Genomic DNA, 16,050 nt, shown 5'->3' on the forward strand with positions numbered 1-16,050 from the left:
TGGGAGAGGGAAACAAAAGTCTAGAATCTTTCAAGCTGGGGGAAGCAGGGTAGAATCTATTAACTCTTTTACATATCTGGGTGTCCTATTTAACCGTACTGGGTCTGGGGCTCAAGCTATCAAGACTAGGAGCCTTTTGTTTATGAAGTCTAGTGCGACCCTAATTAATTTTACAAAAAAACTGGGAAAAAGGCCACCTGAAATTCTCCTGAAGTAATTTAATTACATTAAATGAATTGATTATTCTTTATTTATTTGTTTAATTGAGATGTTATAGTGTAAAATGTGTAAAGTAATTTATTAATAATTCATTAATAATGTGTTGTTATTTATTAATATTTATTTATTTTATAATTAATTATGGTAATTGTGTAATTAGAAGTAGAAGGTGAAAAGTAATTTATTTTCAATGTCTAGAGAAAAGGTTCTTAACTAGTTTATTTATTTTTATTATTAATTATTTGTTAATTGATATTAATTACATTAATAAAAAATGTATTATGACAATTGTGTACTTAAATTTAGACATACGTTGTGGTGTTTATAGAGGTAATTGATGGGAAGTAATTTGTGTTTAATTAATTCATATATAGTTGTTAATTAATGTTAACTATTTGATATTTACTTTGGGTAATTGTTTAGTTTTTGTTTGTGTTGTTTTTACTTTTAAATGGGTAAAGGGTGGGTATTAAATACATTTTAATTACATTATAATTAGTTGTTATTAGTAATAGTTTTTAATTAAGAAATACGTTTTAATTGTGTTACACTCACTGGAGGGGTAATAGTTATTTTTACCCCTTCTCTATCCAACAATTTCCCTACTGTTTCATTGACTGTATTGTGAAATGTAAGTTTAAATATTCTATAATAGTTTAATGTCTTAATTTATTATACATTTTAGTTTTTGTTATATTTTAAATCAATATATATATTTTTATTTTTTTATATAATTTTTAAACGTTTAAATATTAATAAAAAATAATAGTTTAGTAATTATTTTAAAGAAAATATATGTGTAAATAATAATGTTGTGTGTTTATATTTTTTTATTGAGTTTATTTGTTCAATTTTATGAAAATGTACATTAAATGTATTTCATTTTGTTAAAATTAAATTTAAAATTTAATACATTTAATATACATTATTTTGTATAAAAGTCGATATTTTATACATCTATATTTTGTACATCAATATTTTTTAGTCAATTTTTTGTACTTACCTGTTTAAGTATAGGAATCGATATTTTTGTTGCCTATATTTTTTACTCAATACATTTTTACATCGATATTTATTAGATCAATGTGAACCCCCTATACTTAAGGCAGTATGGAGTCTCTGCCCTACCCATCTTATGCAGTTTATCTCTGTCATAGTATATTCTGAGCAAGATTTTTTATTGAATGAGGTGCAATCAGGCTTTAATATCTACCTCTCTATGGTGCATGAGGGCCGCCTCCCAGTCCATATGCTTCAGGGCTCACAGTCCCTCTCCCATCTCTCTAGCAGTCTTAGGCATATTATTATTTATTGTTTTATCTTTGAGAGCAATGGCTTTGTCTGTAAGTATTTCCTGTAGTAACCTCCTCTCTCTCAAGTGGCCTGTATTCAGGTAGGTCCACACATATAATTCCCTCAGCTAGCCTTGCATGGCGTAGTTGCGGGTCCTTGATTAATTGGGGCTTATGAAAGCATATTCTATATTGAGAGTCGACCAAGACTTGAGTTCACCTCTGTGAACAATGTCACCTATCGTGAACATGCCAACCAGGTCCCAGGCCCCAAAACCTTGTGGTTTACTCAAGTCTTTGAGCCACCCCCCTTTCCACAATTGCATTGCCTTGGTAACTTTATGCATCCATCCCATTGCTCTTATTGCCCTTTCCCACATCTCCAGTAGACAGTAGTCTAGAAACTCCTTTACCTCCATAGAGATAGTGCAACTGGATGTGGCGTTCCAGTAGTTTCCTCTCTAGCCTTTATGTGCGATAATCTCCTGACTTATGTGCCCAATAGTAAATAGGAATGAAATGTGCAGCCCAGTAATAAACCTCTAAATCTGGCAGCACGAATCACTCCCTTATTGGGGTTGTGTTGTAATGTTTTTTGAGCTATTCTAGGATGTCCTCCCTGCCATAGTAGTGACCGGATGTCTCCCTCTAGGTCGATGAACACCATCCAAGAGAGCTCCACTGAGGGCATCACTTAATGCCGCGTCTAGATTGGTATCAGAAACTAAAAGAAACAGCCACATTTCTCCGACCTTGAAAGCTCTGAACTGGCTGCCATACAAGGCAAGAATACACCTAAAGGTTGCCTGCATGACCCATAAAGCACTCCATAAGAATACACCCAGCTGCTTGGCTCTAAAGCTAGAACGTTCAGGAGGATGCAGACAATTACGAAGCGCGAGTTCTTTACTTCTGAAACCACAATCCTTTCGTAAAAAGAGAACTGGTTGCAGAGCGTTCTCAGGGATTGCTCCAAAGATATGGAACTCCTTACCTCCAGGGGGTACATGGAATCTCGTCTTTTACCGCCTTCAAAAAAGAAGTAAAAATTATGAACAAATTCACGCCCAAAGACTTAATTCTAGGCAGACATCGAGTCACCCATGCGAACCTCGTATCACTGCTTACCTCTTGCTATTGAAAGGATGATATTATTAGTATGTTTATTACAACAACCACCTAATGTTCATTAACTGTATATAGTGGAATGTTCTGTTGCCCTCTGGGTTCATCATGTGTCGTCTACGGGTCACCTATGTTACCCATTTATTATATCTATCCTGTTCGTAATGACGAATACCTAATGCCTTATACTACCTCATATCTTTATGTTTTATATCTGTTCACTGTTAAGAGCTCTGATACCCTTGTGGGTCACGTTCGCACTATATAAAACCTTATAAATAAATAAATAAAAATAGGCTTTTTGAAGATTAGTTGTGGTAGGGTAATCATTTTGAAAATGATTTCCCCCCTAAGCAAGGAGAGGGTTAGAACTTTCTGCTTTTTCCCTAAATTTCGACAGCACCTTCCAAGATTGTAGTGTCGACATACCTCTCTGTGTGAAGTGATAAAAATACGGTAACCACATTAAGTCCCCAGGCAGAGGCGGCCATGTTGGGGTCTGGCAGGTACAGTACAGCATGGACTTATTCTAGTTGATCCTCTACCTGGGCTGCCTCCCATATTCTTCTATGGTTCAGAAAAGGACAGGGATGGTTGTCATGGGGTTTATGACATGAAGGAGAATGTAATCAGCATAGAGGGAGATAATTTCCTCCACATTATCAGTAGGAGTAATCTTGAAACCTCAAACTTCTTGTTGCCTTGTGATAGCACATGCCAATGACTCCAGTGTAAGTGAAAAAAGGATTGGAGAAAGAGGACACCCCTGCCTCATTCGCTGGCCAATGAGGAAGACTGTAGACAGTTCACTGTGTACCCTAACGGCAGCCATTATCATGTTATATAATAGTGCTACCCAACTTCAAAATGTTAGCCCGGATCAGCCGCTGCCGCTGCAGATAAGGGCTGGCTGGGGGGGGATTTAGAGAGATGACCATGAGGGAAAATTATATATTTATTTAATTTTCCCTTGTAGTCGTCTCTCGAAATCCCCCCTAGCCAGACCCTCCAACCACCGCTCTTACCTGCAGTGGATGCGGCTGGTCCGAATATGAATTTAACTAACGTGCAGTGAAAAATGGGCAATGTACTGCATCAAATTTTTTTTCTGCATCCACTGACAAAAATATGTGTGGTACATCACGGCCCCTGACCCTCCACAGCAAGTTATGTGTTGTGTGAAAAGTTAGCATGGTATCACGCCCCGGCATGAATCCGGACTGGTCGTCATAGATGAGAGATATGATGTATTTCAAGAGGCGAGTTGCGTGGTCTGTGGCTAATAGTTTGTCCTCAAATTTAGTAGGGAGATGAGGCGATATGAGTTGCATCTATTGCAAGGTTTACCGTCTTTCTGTATAACTACAATCATGGCAGTCCATAAGTCAGGGGGTAGAATGATATTTCTATGTGAATCTTGGTAAAGACGCAGAAGGTGGGGGCACAGTAGATCTATGCACTGTTTGTACAGTTCTGTTGGTATTCCATTTGGACCAGGGGTTTTCCTATGCCGTAACTTAGCCACTACCTCCAGTATTTCTGTCAGTGTCAGGTGTGCTTCTAGCTCCTTTGCTTCTTCCTCCCCCAACACTGGTGTCAAAATAGTCTCCATATATTCCCCTAACTCCACAGTACAACTATGTGGGCGTGCATCTTAAAACCTCTTATAGTATTCCGCTAAAGCACATGCAATGTGCACATCCGCAGTGTGTGTTACACCTTTGTCATCCACAATGTCCCTCACCCATCTGGCCAGAAGCTTCCCAACCTTATCTACAACTTCATAGAGTTGGTGTAGCATTGCCATTCTTTCTTTCCTAGCGTTATCCATTTTCAGATGCCTGTATTTGTGTCTCAGTGTATCTATTTATCGGGCTATCTTGGGGTCTGTGTCACTGGTTACCAGTCATTCAAGCTATTGTATTTGTTCTTCTAGTCGTTCCAATGTTTCATTTTTTATTTCTTCTTCCATGCAATTCAGCTCGGAGCCTTTTCGCGCCTCCCACAATGTGACCGCAGAAAAGACGGTATTCTCTTTCTCGAAAATACATTTCTGTGTCTGCCCGTATTCCTTGTAGGACCTTAACATCTCACATATACCAGGCATTAATACACCAACCAGCGTGTTGGTTGCGACACCTAGTACCAAGTCTCCTAAGGAGAGAGGAGTGGTCTGAGAGACCTCTTGTTTGAGAGACCTCCTGCTTAGTACTCTGCCTGCCCCTCCTCATTTAGTTCATACCCTGGTACAAATATGTAGTCTTACCTGGAATAAACTCTATGCATGCCAAAAAAATAGGAGTAATTTCTATCAAGAGGATATCTATGATCCTACTCCACATGGGGGCTTGCAGTGGAGATGGTGCGTACATGGATATTAGAATAACCTCACATCTGCCCCACTGCCCTGTGACTCTAACGTACCATCCCATGTGGTCCATCCATTGAAAAGTCACTTCAAAGGAGGGGGGACTTCTTAATTAGTAAGGCCACACCTCAGGAACAAGAGTTATAGCTTGCATGTGCCAATACATGGTATATACCCTGGCCAAGGAATCTGCAATGTGTGCCCTGCAAGTGTGTCTACTGGAGCATCACTATATCGGGGTGCAGTCATTTAATATGTTGTGTCACCAATTCCCTTTTGATTTAATCTTCCAATCCATTGACATTCCACGTGATCACTGTGAGGTGTGAAATTAACGCAGGGGTGGACTTGGCCACAGTGTATAGTTGTTAAGTGCCTCACATGTGTGTGGAGGACTCATGTAGCCATCCTGTATGCTTTGGGATATTTATCCTCCACTGAACCAAGCGACCAAAAAAAAGAAACAACAAAAACTTAACCTTAAACCATCACCTCTCCCAACCCTTAATAACCTACCTACACCACTTTATCCATGAGAAACAGCAGAATGCAAGAGGAGAAGGAGAGGTCTGTAGTCCACCCCCATGAAACTACTCAGTGCCTAATAATGTAGCACTTATAAACATGAAAACAGACCAAAAAAGTACCTAATGCGAGTCCTGAGCCCTAGGCTACAGGTGTCCATTAGCCGGTATTTTGGTGCCAGTTCATATTTCTGTGTGTTCTGGATCCGGTGGTTCTTCCTGTAGCAATTGCTGTCCAGTCTCTGTAACCTGTTCCAGAGAAGAGATCTCGGTGGCCAGTGGTTGTAAATGTCAACTCCTGAGAACATCCCCATGTCGCCTGGGACAGTGTGAGTGTCCTATGAACTAGACCCTTCAGTGGCCCTATTCTTAGCTTAGGCATGAGGACCATCCACGGCTGTATGGCGCCCCTTGCCCTGACTTGTCTTTCTCAGCGTGTATGGCGTCCCTTCACATAAACTTCAAAGTCTGAGATCATTCCTCTGTTTCTCTCTACACTTTGACTCGGGGTCTGGGATCCGTGTGTTGAGTCAGGTGCCAGTTGTCAATTCAGTCCTCTTTGTGAACGCAGGACTGGTCTCTCTCTATCCAGGCCCATGCTTCTTTCGGTGTTTGAAAAAAGTGTGCCTTTCCCACATAGATGACTTTCAACTTTGCAGTAAAAAATAACATATATTGGATTAAAAGGGCTCTAATTTTTACTTTGACAGAGTCAATGGTCCATATCTGTTGTTTGACCTCATGGCTATAATCCGGATGTACCATAATTTTGAAGTTTTCGTGCTTGCTTTCCCCTTCGTTGCACACTTCCTGTAGGATCATGTCTCTGTCAAGCAAGTTAAGAAACTTTTCTATAATCTGTCAGGAGAAGCCCCAGTCGGTGACCTTATACCCAACACCCTGTGGGCCCACTCCATGATGAAACAAGTGTAGAAGTGTTTGGGTGCAGTGGTGCCTTTTAGCCAAGTCGCTGGAAACACGGGTACATTAGCCACAAAGCGAAGATTGTTCCAGCATGTTCGGTTTTCTGCATCTTCTAGATGTCATAGCACATTTATTAGTGCTAAGAAATTCTGTCACCACCTTTTGGATATCCCTCACTGCATCTTCCACCTCAGAGATGCACATTCCTGCTTCTGTCACTGTTGCTGACACATTGTGTAAATCCTGATGCAACGATGTGACTTCAGAACACACCTCCACCATCTTTCCCTCCAGCACCTCTCTTGAAGACTGTATCACTTGAAGTAGTATGGCCGTATCCAGTAGGGACTGTGCGGCCTCTGCAACTTCCACCTGGGGGTTTACCACTTTTGTATGCAGGCAGTGGCGTCAATAGGGTTGGTGTCACTCGGTGCAGGTAACTCATGGTGACACCCCCTTTTAAATGAAAATACACTATGGAAATTACAGTGTAGGCATAAGGAGAGCACATATCATTTCACATACTGACAAATCAGAATACACAATGTATTACAGCAATATCTAGCACCATCCCCTAAATGAATATTAAAAAATCCTTTTGACCTCATGTCAGATGTGTCAGTACAAATCTAGTTATACTGAAAACATTGACAGTCTTAACTACCGAATATACCCACAGTAGTTTAAGGAAGAAAGTCTTGAACATTTCCAAAAGGCTTCCTCAGAGTTCTTAAAGAACACTACAGTACGTCAACACAGAGCATTATATAAGTGCCCAATCTGCGGCTGGGCTGCGCTGCGCTGCGCCGGGCCCGAGAAGAGATCTGACCTGGTGTGCCCAGAGAACCAAAGGTGTGTGCGGAGCTGCTGCGGCTGTGTGAGGTGACCAGCCGCCACGATGTATAATGCTGTGATGAGCCGGGCAGAGGCCGGGGACCCTGAGGGACAAGCTGTGCCGGAGGACATGGCGTGTGTGCCCAAGTAAGCAAGGTGCTAAAGCTGAGGGTGTCAGGGGCGGAGTAGGTGTGTAGGTGCTGCACGCGGGGCCGGCGCGTGTACAGGACCGGGCAGTGGATGCTGACCTGCTCGATGCCATTGTGGCCTTTCCTTGTGTTCCACTAGGCCCTACGATGGGAGCGCTGCGCCCTCTTAGAATCCCCATCCCCTCACCCTCCAGGTGAGCTGCCTTGCGAACGCCGACTGGAGGACTAGAGTGGTGGATCCGACCAGGTGGAGCTGTGGGTGCGCTGAAGCCTTGACTCTGGCTGGGCCCTGGATGGCGCACACTGGGCATGGTGCTGTGGTGTGGCAGGGCGCACTGACTGGGGCAACGACGCTATTGCAAGCGCGTCCTACATGAGGAGATGGCCACAGAGTCTCGCAACATGCCGAACCTGATTGCCCTTGGTATGAAGACTCCAGCGCGCGTGACCTAGCCTCCCGCTGTTAGTGGTTACGTCATGATCTCCTCAAGGCAACTTTCGGACGCCTTCTTGGAAACATCAAAAAGCCTAACCCCTTGCCCCGTTCCTTTTAAATTTTCTTGCCTTTGGTGAAATTTGGAAATCAGACCAATCATTTTTTTTCTACTGCAGCATTGAAAATCATCCTACTAGCCATGGTCATATCTTGTTTGGATTACGGAAATGCTCTGTATATTGGTATTCCTGCATACGCGCTTCGCCGTCTCCAACTAATCCAGAACCAGGCTGCTAGGATAGTTTTTAAACTTCCCAAGCACTCCCATGTCACCCCACTGTTAAAAACGATACATTGGCTCCCGCTCTCTGAACGATCCCTTTTCAAATTGAGCTGTCTGATTTTCAAGGCCCTTGCTGGTACAGCGCCTGCCTTTATTACTTCTAAAATTAAAGCCTATGTTCCTAATCGGAACCTGCGGTCCTCCTCTAAGCACCTTCTGTGCGTTCCCCGTTTCAGAAGGAAAAAACACGGTGGCATGAGTTTTTCTTTTTTGGCCCCCTCTCTTTGGAACACTCTACTCCTCAGCATTAGGACTACTGCCTCCTATATGGACTGAAGACTCAGCTCTTCTCACTAGCATTTGCTGAATAAGCACCACCTCTGCCGCCTCCCCCCCTGTACTTCCGTCCTCAGCACCAAGAACCCGTTTGGTCTACGAGCGCTTTATAAAACCTTTAACTTTAACTTTAATCATTGCCCCACTTACCTTTTCTTTAGACTCCACTGTGGTGGTGGCTGGGCCCCTACCGGAGGGGTTCAGCAAATTGCCCAGCAGCACTCCCCTGCCGAGACTGTCTCCACTAAGTCTAAGCGCGTGGTGGTGGCACGCGTCAGAGGAGCACAGCGTGGGGGACTGGCCCATGGCCGTCATTGGTAGCGCTATGAGCGCTATAATATTGACGGCCCTGGGAACCACTCTGCTAGTAGGTGGTGCGTGCGTGATGTGCACAGCACTACTGTAGTATTTGTTTTTTAGTTCCTCCAGTCCTGATTATAAAGCAGAGCAGAGGCGAGGCTGCAGAGCTGTGTTACAGCGTAACCAGATTGGTGTCACCCCATGATGGTCTCACCCGGTGCGGTCTGCACCCCCGCACCTCTTTAGTGACACCGCTGTATACAGGTCCATCTTTCCCTGTCTGGGGTGTTTGGGGTCTTTGTCTTTCGCCATCATTGTAGTTGGTCAACTATTATGATAGCTATTAATTAAAATCTCTACCGGGCCTCTTGGTCTACCACCAATGGTTGGGAAGGGGAAAGGGAGGTGTGGGGCAGTCAGTCACTAGGGCCAGGCAGGAAGGAGGTGCCAGTGTATATATATTTTGGCAAATTAATGATATTCATTTGGGATTATCCTGTGATTTACAATGGTGTTTCAGTCTGTCTTCGATAGCATTTTTGAAGACTAAGCGGTGTCCAATGAAATGTTGTGGATTTACAGCACTAGCACTTCAAATTCTGATCGCGCTCTCTGTGTGTCATGTGACCAAGGCCTTTCGGAGGCCGAAACGTTATGTTTGACGAAGGTGCCGATTAAAGAATCTTCTCACCTGAACTTCTGGGTCTCGTGTTCCTTGCTGCAGCGGCGTTCAGGATTCTGTGGAAGCGCCCTCCAGTTTTGAGCGAGTTTGTAATATATATATATATATATATATATATATATATATATATATATATATATATATATATATATATCAACAAAACCACTCCGTCCACCTCCACCAAAGACCTCGGCGGCGAAGAAGGAGAAGCGAACCACTTCTTTGTAGGCAAGATGTTTATTACAACCTCCTCAACAGCATACGGCAGATGACGCGTTTCGGGCTCAGGCGCCCTTGATCACAACATATATATATATATATTACCTACTGGCGATAGCCAGTAGGTATATATAGTTAGGATTTTTTTCCTATGGGATTTTTGAAAATTCTATGTCGAATAACTTTGGCGTTTGGGACAGAATTGGCTGAAATTTTCAGGAAAATGGAACATTTTGTTTCTGAGCAGCCCCTGAAAATTTGGGGGGGTTTCGTCAAGGGGGGGCCAAGAAAAAAGGGGGGTCCCAAAACATGTTTTTCCCATGCAATTTTCCATAGGGCGGTTGGCCTCACTTTTAGCCTGAACGGCTGAATGGATTTACACCAAACTTGGCAAAATTGTAGGGACTGGTAGCCCGATGTGCCTTTGCTATGTCTCAAGATATAGGCTCCAGTGGTTTTTACGAAAATTAACTTTGAAAAATATATATTGGGCTACATTGGGCTATATATATGTTGGAGCCCAAATGTAGCCCAATGTAGCCCAATGTAGCCCAATGTAGCCCAATGATGGCCACCAGAGACAAAAAAAAACAAATGTAGCCCAAATATCAGCCAGATGTAGCCCAACTATAGCCCAATGACAGAATGTCCCAGAGTGTTCTAAAGAACAACTAGAGTGCTAACAGTCCTACTTATTACAAAGGTATGGCACACCTGAAGCCATCTTGATTGGAATAAAGTGGTAACTCTTAAAACATTTAATTTAAAAAGGAACAAAATGAGGGGGTTCATTTTGCCATAGAAAGTATGATTAGCGAATATATGACGAAATCCCGCATACCATCAGTCCGCAAAAAAAATCCCGCATGTACTATTAGGCCGCAAATTAAAATAACGAAAACTTTTAGAACGAATATGCCTTTAGCATACACTAAACAACTAAACTACCCTAAACCCTAAAACACTACCCCCAGCATGACCCTACACTACGCAAACACTACAACACTACCCTAAACCCTAAAACACTACCCCCAGCATGACCCTACACTACGCAAACACTACAACACTACCCTAAACCCTAAAACACTACCCCCCAGCATGACCCTACACTACGCAAACACTACAACACTACCCTAAACCCTAAAACACTACCCCCAGCATGACCCTACACTACGCAAACACTACAACACTACCCAAAACCCTAAAACACTACCCCCAGCATGACCCTACACTACGCAAACACTACAACACTACCCAAAACCCTAAAACACTACCCCCCAGCATGACCCTACACTACGCAAACACTACAACACTACCCAAAACCCTAAAACACTACCCCCAGCATGACCCTACACTACGCAAACACTACAACACTACCCAAAACCCTAAAACACTACACCCCAGCATGACCCTACACTACGCAAACACTACAACACTACCCAAAACCCTAAAACACTACCCCCAGCATGACCCTACACTACGCAAACACTACAACACTACCCAAAACCCTAAAACACTACCCCCAGCATGACCCTACACTACGCAAACACTACAACACTACCCAAAACCCTAAAACACTAACCCCAGCATGACCCTACACTACGCAAACACTACAACACTATCCTAAACCCTAAAACACTACGCCCAGCATGACCCTACACTATGCAAACACTACAACGCTACCCTAAACCCTAAAATACTAGCCCCAGCATGACCCTACACTACGCAAACACTACAACACAACCCTAAAACACTACCCCCAGCATGACCCTACACTACGCAAACACTACAACACTACCCTAAACCCTAAAACACTACCCCCAGCATGACCCTACACTATGCAAACACTACAACACAACCCTAAACCCTAAAACACTACCCCCAGCATGACCCTACACTAAACAACCACCACAACTCTACACTACACTAACACAACACTACACTACACAACACTACACTACACTACACAATCACTAACCCACGAAAAAATTAACACAAACCCACTTACCTCTCTCGTCATCGTGGTTTTCACAACGCAAATGCATTTACCATACATGCCTTTAAAACGTAATTCTTTGTAAAGGCATGCGCGATAAATGCACATGCGTTTTGAAAAAATGCGGGATAATGGTATGCGAGGTCAATGACCTTGCGGGATAATGGTATGCGGACTGAAAGTCTGCGGGATAAAAAATGCGGGAAAATGGCTGCAAACCATGATTAGCAGCAGACTTCCCTGGTGAGCACTAGCTTTACTACAGTGATCTAATGAGCAACTAGAGTGCTAACATTCAGAATTTATGGCAAATGTGTGACACATCTGAATGCCTTCTTGATAGAACCAAAGTAAACAAGCATTGAAAATGCAATAGATCTCGCCCTCGTTTAAGTTAAAGCCATTCTGTTTGTAATGAGGTGGCTTTTTAGCTTTGCTTTTATTAGTGTTTTTAAAACTTTTATGTAAATAACATGCATATGTATGCATATATGTATTTGTATGCATGCATTTATATTTATATAGATATGCAGATTATATATGTTTATATATGTATATTACCTACTGGCGATAGCCAGTGGGTATATATAGTTAGGATTTTTTCTCTATGGGATTTCTGAAAATTCTATGTCTAATAACTTTGGCGTTTGTGGACGGAATTGGCTTACATTTTCAGGAAAATGGCACATTTTGTTTCTGAGCAGCCCCTGAAAATTTGGGGGGGTTTCGTCAAGGGGGGGCCGAGAAAAAAGGGGGGTCCCAAAACGCGTTTTTCCCATTCATTTTTCCATAGGGCGGTTGGACTCACTTTTAGCTCGAACGGCTGAATAGATTTACATGAAACTTGGCAAAATTGTAGATATGGTTTGCCCGACGTGCCTTTGCTATGTCTCAATATATGTGCTCCAGTGGATTTTGAGAAATTAACGTTTAAAAAAATATATATATCTGTGACAGCGCTCCGGTTAGCGCCCCGGTTCGCGTACCTGACGCGTAACGGAACTTCGCGAAGCGAAGCTGATTGGCTCTCCGGTGTCTGTCAACATTCTAAACAGTCCGGAGCGGCCGCCATCTTGTCTCTCGGTACGATCGAGAGACAAGATGTGGTAAAAAACGAAGGGGGAAATGAAGGAAAGGGGGCAAGGTAGACCACTCCTGACCCCCTAGGATTGATGAGGGGATATTAAAGTGCCCCGCGGGGCAAAAAATAAAAAATAAAACATTTTTGCGATTTTACGCCGTAGAGGCGCGTCCCGGTACGCGAACCGGGCAGCTCACCGGGCAGCTCACCGGGCAGCTAACCGGGCAGTTAACCGGCAGCGTAGCTGTCAACATTGTAAACAGTCCGGAGCGGCCGCCATCTTGTCTCTCGGTAGGTTCGAGAGACAAGATGTGGTGAAAAAAGAAGGGGGAAATGAAGGAAAGGGGGCAAGGTAAACCCCTCCTGACCCCCTAGGATTGATGAGGGGGATATTAAAGTCCCCCGCGATTTTTCGCGGTAGAGGCGCTTCCCGGTTCGCGAACCGGGCAACTAACCGGAAGCGTAACGGGAGTCCGCCATCTTGTGTTTTTGGAGCGTCCGGTTCGCGTACCGGGTAGCGTCCCGGTAAGCGTAACAAGGGAAAAACCAAGAGAAACAGTAAAAAAAAAATTAAGGGAATAGATTTCCAGCAAACTTGGCAAAATTGTAGGGACTGTTTGTTTGTTGTGCCTTTGCAAGGCCTCAAGATATGTGCACGTGTGGATTTTGTCTAATTAAGGTTAAAAAAAATATATATATCTGTAAGCGTGCTCCGGCACGCTTACGTTACGGGTTTTGTTTGCGCTGCAGAGCCGATACGTCACGGTTATGCGACGCGTCATGAGGAGTCTCATGTGGCTACGTGATACATCACGTAATAAAGAATATATTTTACAGCTATAGATATTAGCTTTTAAAAAAAACAATGAAATTCACTGAAAAAACCATAGGTTATAGACCATATATAGTTAGGAATTTGCATTTACAAAACCTTGAAAATTCACTGAAAAAACCATAGGTTAGAGACCATATATAGTTAGCTGGACATTTTATTGACATAAAACCAATGAAATTCCATATATAGTTAGTTGCACTAACTATATATCGCGCACCCGCAATCCACTACTGATGATGTCACATATTACATCATTCATGACATGGTTAGTGACATCACTGATGACATCACTGATGACATCTCAAATGACATCACTGATGACATCACTGATGACATCTCAAATGACATCACTGATGACATCATGACACACCAATACCAGTTACTACATACTCACTCACTGATTCCTACGTCTACACACACATTCACTCATTCACCCATACAATCACTCATACATACAGTCACTCATTATTACAACACTATCATATGCACTCATACACCTATGCAGACACTCACACACTGCCACTCATCCATGGAGTTACTCACACACCTAGTCAGTCCTGTAAAGAATCAATCACACTTCCATTTCCTCATCTATACAGTTAAACACAGAACACCATACTTCAGTGACATCACTGATGACATCACTGATGACATCTCAAATGACATCACTGATGTCATCTCAAATGACATCACTGATGACATCATGACACACCAATACCAGTTACTACATACGCACTCACTGATTCCTACGTCTACACACACATTCACTCATTCACCCATACAATCACTCATACATACAGTCACTCATTATTACAACACTATCATATGCACTCATACACCTAGTCAGTCCTGTGAAGAATCAATCACACTTCGATTTCCTCATCTATACAGTTAAACACAGAACACCATACTTTTCACACATATACTAACACATACTTACTCTCTTATACAATCACTGATACAAGTACACATTGATATGCACAGAGTCACACACCTCCCAGCCAGCCACACACACACTCTGTCTTCCATACATCCACTCATTCTTCAATATGTAAAACATATTTAAACTTTACAAAAACACACAGACACTAGATGATGTCATCAGTGATGTCATTTGAGATGTCGTCAGTGATGTCATCAGTGATGTCATTTGAGATGTCATCAGTGATGTCATCAGTGATGTCACTGACCATGTCATGAATGATGTAATATGTGACATCATCAGCAGTGGATTGCGGGTGCGCGATATATAGTTAGTGCAACTAACTATATATGGAATTTCATTGGTTTTATGTCAATAAAATGTCCAGCTAACTATATATGGTCTCTAACCTATGGTTTTTTCAGTGAATATATATATATATATATATCGCCCTAATAGGGGCTTTGGTTGTCACTATGTGTTGCAGTTCATAATCCCATAAGAATCACCTATGGAGTAGTATTTCTGAGCTGCTGACACAAAAGCCCCCCATGTACCCCTCACCACAGCTGCATGATGCACAGCACAGTCAGTGTGCACATACGATATGGAAGTAGATCTGCTTATATATCTTCTGAGAGGTGTGCCCACATTGGGGGGGTGGGGGGGGTAGTCACTCCAACCTCAGTTATTTAGTCATGACCCACTGGCCCTTAATTCAGGCCCCAGCTCAGGTTTTCCCTCTGGATGTAGTCAAGAGTGTTACTACCTTCTATCTTAAGGCCAATCTCTTCCTCCGCCTCCGGCATGCCTGCAAGCTGTCCCTTGGGTCCAGCGGCGCAAGGCCAGCTCACAATGGACCACAATGGCTTGGGGCACCTTCTTGCGTGGTTCTGTCCAGTCTCCAGTCCAGGGTTCATTTAGCCTAACTCTTTGGTGCCAGTTCGTTGTAGCGGCCCTGGGGGCCCCTTCCCAGCTTGGCGGTTGCTCCCCATACAAACCGGTGCACCCAGCCTCAGCCGTGCGGCCCCTGTCACTTGTGCAGGTACATATGCACCCACAGGCTCTTACCTCGGGGGGGAAAGCAGCACCCAAGGTCAGCGGCCTCTCCAGAGGTCAGCCAGATGGTACCTGGTCCCTCAGCACCTTGGGCCAGCCCTGCCTCCAGCAGGCCACAGGATGCGTGCATGCTGGATGGGTCACCCTCTTGTCAGGCTCAGGCATCACTCCACACTGGTTTAGCGGTAGAGCAGCACGAGGCTCAATGGCCGATTTCTTTTGTGGTGGCCATCAGCCGCGTCTGCCCCTGTGGAGGTGTATCTTTATGGTGCATTCCCAAGTTTTCTAGCTTTGGTAAAGCTGGAAATGTTTAAAAAACCATGGGATTTGTATGGGAACACTCACCAAAGCGCCCATGGAACATCTTCCTTGCGCAGATCAATGCAACGCAGCAATTTGTGATGCATTGCATTACTCCACATATTTAATGCCATGCAAAGCCACTTTGCAAGGCTTAAAAAATATA

The sequence above is a fragment of the Lissotriton helveticus genome, chromosome 5_1 (genome assembly GCF_964261635.1).
Source record: "Lissotriton helveticus chromosome 5_1, aLisHel1.1, whole genome shotgun sequence".
Taxonomy (NCBI): Eukaryota; Metazoa; Chordata; class Amphibia; order Caudata; family Salamandridae; genus Lissotriton; species Lissotriton helveticus.